The 5,311-nt window shown below is 38.9% G+C and overlaps 1 pseudogene; it reads right to left on the bottom strand.

Annotated features, from left to right (window-relative positions):
* Positions 1-218: 218 nt before the first annotated feature.
* On the bottom strand, positions 219-4,517 carry LOC145718214 (pantetheine hydrolase VNN2-like; annotated as a pseudogene).
* Between the last annotated feature and the right edge of the window lie 794 nt (positions 4,518-5,311).

Here is a 5,311-nt window from a genome sequence, read left to right as displayed (position 1 = left end):
ACCTGTTTTTTTATATACAAAAAAACCTCAATCCTGCACTATTACAACACCTACATTTTTTCCAGATCATTTTTTTTGCTAAAATGCCATTTTTTTAATTGCTCACTTAAAAAAAAATCTCTAGTAACATCGTATTTAGGGAATGAAAATCAAACTCTTCAATACAGCATTGCCCACTCTCATAACAGCCTCTGTTTTATATGCTCCCTCCCTCTTACCTATGGCAATGTGCCACCAGTATTCCCCCTGTATTATACACCACAGTAGTATTGTATTGATAACAGCCATTAGGAGGATATGTGGAGTCCTAGGAACTACATGGCTTTTTGTCAGCAGTATTTGCCAAGACATAGTGTTGTTCTTGACCAGGTAGCTGAGTCTTGCTTGTACTGGTGTGTGACCAAATCTAAAAGAAATTTTTTTCTTTTTTCTTTTTTCAAAGATTCTATTTATTTATTTGAGAGAGAGAGAGAGCACAAGCAGGGGGGAAGGGACAAACAGACTCCCTGCCGAGCACGGAGCCTGATGCAGGACTCAATCCCAGGACTCGATCCTGGGACCCTGGGATCGTGACCTGAGCCGAAGGCAGACACTTAACCAACTGAGCCACCCAGACAAATGAAATTTTAATTAAGGCATTTCAGTTAAGTTAGACAGAGACAGAGACGGTTAAGCGTCTGCCTTCGGCTCAGGTCATGATCCCAGGATCCTGGGATCGAGCCCCATGTCGGGCTCCCTGCTCAGCGGGAGGCCTGCTTCTCCCTCTCCCACTCCCCCTGCTTGTGTTCCCTCTCTCGCTGTCTCTCTCTCTCTGTCAAATAAATAAATAAAAATCTTTAAAAAAAAAAAGACAGAGACAGAGAAATACTGGGTGATAATCACTTATATGTGGAATATAGAAAAGCTGAACTTATAAAAAAAAAAGAATAGAATAGTGATTACCAGGGGCTCAGGAGAAGGAGGAACTGGGGATACTGTTTAAAGGTACAAACTTGCAACTAGCAAATAAATACGTCCCGAAGATCTGATGTATAGCATAGTGATTATAGTTAACAATACTCTATTATGAACTTCAAAGTTGCTAAGAGACTAGATCTTAATTGTTCTCACCCCAAAAAAGAAATAGTAATTATGTGAAGTGACAGCAGTGTTAGCTAACACTATGGTGGTCATCATATTGCAATATATAGTATCAAATCAACACACTGTACACCTTAAACTTATACAACGTTTCATGCCAATTATATCTCAATTCTTAAGGAGACATTTTCACCTAAAAATGTATTTTATCCACTTCATTCAGAAACAAACAATAGCAAGAATCTAAGTGTAAGTCAATTTACAAGTCAATATAAAAACTATTCATGAAAAAGAACATAATTAAAAGCCACAAATTAAACTTGATGAATTTTTTCCACATCATAGCTATTGCTCTGGCAATTCCTTTTTTTTTTTTAATTTTTTTAAAGATTTTATTTATTTGACAGAGCACAAGGAGGTGGAGAGGCAAGCAGAGGGAGTGGGAGAGGGAGAAGCAGGCTTCCCACCAAGCTGGGAGCCTGATGCGGGGCTCGATCCCAGGACCCTGGGATCATGACCTGAGCCGAAGGCAGACGTTTAACTGACTGAGTCACCCAGGGGCCCCTGCTCTGGCAATTCCTTATTCACTCCCCTGCATCGTTGATTGTCTCCTCTCCACTGGATCTTTCTATCGACACATAAATATGCTCTAGTACTTCCCATCTTTAAAAAAATAAATTAAAAACCTCTCTTGAACCCACAGACCCCTCTAAATATTTTCTCACCTCCCTCTTACAGCAAAACTTCTGGAAGGGGTTGTCCATCTTGCTGTTTCCAGTTTGTCCTCTCTCATTCTCTCTTGAAGCTCTCCAACCAGCTTCCCACCTGACAGCTCTTACTAATAATGCCAATGATGAGCTCCACATCTTACTTGATCATTCTTATCTGTAGCACTTGACACAGTTAATTACACCCTTTCCTGGAAACACTTCACCTTGCTTATTGGACTCCACTCTCTCACATTCCCCTTCTCACTGGCTGCTCTTCTCATGCTCCTCACCTCTCCTGAGTCTAAACATTGGAATTTCCTAGAATTCAAGCCTTAGATCTCTTCTCTTCTGTAACTTACTCCATAGGTCAACCTTTATGGTGCTAAAAAATCATCTATGTGCTCAAACTCGGGTTTCTATCTCCAGTCCTGACTTTGTCCTTTCATGCCAGACTTGTATATGTAATTGCCAGGTTGACACCTCCACTTGGATGTCTAAAGGGCAGCTCTCACTTAAGATGCACAAAGTTGGTTTCCTAATTTGCATCCCAGACGCACTGTTCCTTCAGTGCTGTCTATATCTGTAAATGGCAAGTCGATGTCTCCAGTTGCTCAAGCTAAAAACGGGAGTCTCTCCTGATGCTTGTCTTTCTCTCATCCTCCCACAGTCTGGCAACAAACCCTGTCACCTTGACATCTAAAACATATCCATTCGGATCACCATACAAAATTCTATATAATAAGTGAGTTTATTTACCTCTACCTTCTCTCACTAAATATTCATAAGCCATGGTGGGGGGTGGGGCATAAACTTCATTTTATTAAGTGCTACATCTCCTATTTCTGCAATAGTATCTGGCACGTCATAGGTGTTCAATAAATAATGACTGAATGAATGAAAAGGTAAGTGAATTAAATGTGGACTATCTTGGGTGATGATGCAAGCCCCATTTTCTGTAAAAATTCATTCTTTCTACTGTGGGCTGTGACAGAGCTCTTTACTAACCATATGTAAAAACCTTTCTCCCAACCTTCACTAGTTTCCATAGCTGCTGTGATCTTTGACTAGTCCATAAATTTACAACATATGTTGTTTTTAACCGGAAATCCAGAACTCAGTCCTACCATGAGCTGTGAAATAAATGAGTTGTCCCAATTCTCAAAACTTCTATACAGGAAGACCATCCAGCTATTGACCTCTTTTCTGGCACAAAAGAAAATTTACAAACGCCATAGAGAGCATCAACTCAGGACAAGAAGGATGGGAAAATTAGCTGTCTACCATCACATCACCCAATATTTTCTTCTTTGAGTCTCTCTAGAGCTAAGAAAAGCTGTTTCCTAATAACCCTTATATAAATGTCAGAATAATCAGGTATGCTTTAAAAAGTATGGTATTCATAATCCTCCATCAAAACAAAAAAAAAAATGACAAAAGCATGAAAGTATGAGAGAGTAAGAGAGGATTTGACAGGAGAGAGAGAGTGTGTGCCAATATGCACTTACATGTACCAAATATTTTATATAGAAAGTTTCTAGATTATTTTTCCTCAGGAAAATTAGCTTTATGAGCCAAGGAAAACACAAAGTTTTAAAGCATAAGGTCTTATGATTCACAAGAATAGACATAGTGAGGTCTTTCTTTCTAGGAATTAGATTCTGGAACAGAAAGTCTCCCTGAGGTTGAAGTATGGTACCTTCCGTGGAGACCTTGGAATATTTCCCAAACACAGCCCACTGTCCACTTCAGAAATTAATTTATTATTTGACTTCATGAGATTCTCTTCCACTTAGCTTCTAATCCTAGCCATAAATATCTTGTTCACATATTTTCTCCAAATTTAATAAAGCTATTCAATCATAAATGATTGTTAAATGGTATCTAAGCACAATTTTTTTAAACAAATGCCAAGGTAGATATAACAATATCATATGCCACATATGTGATAGTTCAGGATTTATCATTTTTGCTGTGGTGAACATGCACATTTTAGAGAATTACAGCATTTTTGCACAAACAATGAGTATAGTTAAAATATCTGTTGGGGGTCTCAGCATGGAATCCAATTCACCTGGGGTCCTGGAATATCCTCCAGATAAGGAAAAATGGTTTCCCTGGTAAATTTCCATCCATAAAGTACATCTTCTGGAGTCACAATAATTTGAGCATTCTGTTTGAAACAAGTGAAATCAAAGTTATTTCTTCATACGTAACATAGACAATTCAACGCTCCAGTCTTCTACTAGCGCTCCTTCCCACCCCATAAATTATGATTAGCAGAAATAAAAAGAATACCTGCCCAGCTGCCTGATTAATCACTCCCTCTAGAAATCTATACTCTTGTTCATAAGGAGTAGGACGTTGTCCTGAAGAACAAGTGTTTCTGTGTTGTTGTTGTTGTTTTCAGATTTTATTTATTTATCTATTTATTTATTTATTTGTCAGGGGGTGGGAGGGGCAGAGGGAGAGAGAGAATCTCAAGCAGACTCCCCACTGAGCACAGAGCCCAACAGAGGGCTCACTCTCAGGACCTGAGCCAAAATCAAGAGTCAGACATTTAACTGGCTGAGCCACCAGGCATCCCACAAGTGTTTCTGTTTTATTTGGCAATATAACAGCATGTTCATATACTGCAGCTATAAAAGTACCCAGAGCACTGACGTGCAGAGTGACTAGGGCAAAAATTGACACAGAGATTTGAAGAGAGAAAGTGATCGTGGCCAAGGTCTAGTGAGTTCTAAAAGTGAAAGTACCATTAATTTAGTATTTATAGAGAGGGAAGCATTTATATAACATAAAACTTACTGCCAGCTAGCGGGGTCTTATTTTATAATCTTATGAATATTATGCCTGACCACTTTTGTGGAAAAAAATATTGCAGTTCAATGAATACAACCAGACAGGATTACAAGGATTGTAAACATTTACTATTGGTAAGATTTGATATCAAATTCAAAAAAAAAAAATTCAAATATAATACAATTGTACCCTTTTACTGATAGAAAGAAAATAACTAAATTAACTCTCATGAGGAACATCATAATACAATAAACATTTCATTTATTAAATTACAAAAACTAACGATTTTTTTCTGTTCTGTTACATGATTTACATCATGTCTATTTTTAGAAGAGGAGGATGATTTTAAAATATTTGCTGCTAGGAAAATGTACTACAGTATAATATCAGGAACGAAGTTCACCCAAATTGACACTGACTTACCTACTAAAGACTAAGAACGTGTGCTCCATAAAAGCATGATTTTGTGCCTAGTTTATTCACTGCTGAATCCTTAGTGCCCAAAGCACTGATTGTGAGGTGCTGCTCTCCGCTGTCAGGCCAGCGAAGAAATCAAGGCCATTGCTTAGCCAGCCCCAGCCCTCAGGGAACTAAGCTTACTTCTCCCTCCCTCCCATTCCTTCCTTCCTCCCTCCCTCCCTCCCTCCCTCCCTCCGTTCCTCCCTCCCTTCCTTCCTTCCTTCCTTCCTCCCTTCCTTCCTCCCTCCTTTCCTTCCTTCCTC

The sequence above is a fragment of the Leptonychotes weddellii genome, unplaced genomic scaffold (assembly GCF_054177405.1).
Source record: "Leptonychotes weddellii isolate Sample4059 unplaced genomic scaffold, ASM5417740v2 HiC_scaffold_12198, whole genome shotgun sequence".
Lineage (NCBI taxonomy): Eukaryota > Metazoa > Chordata > Mammalia > Carnivora > Phocidae > Leptonychotes > Leptonychotes weddellii.
This window is presented reverse-complemented; position numbering and strand designations above follow the sequence as displayed.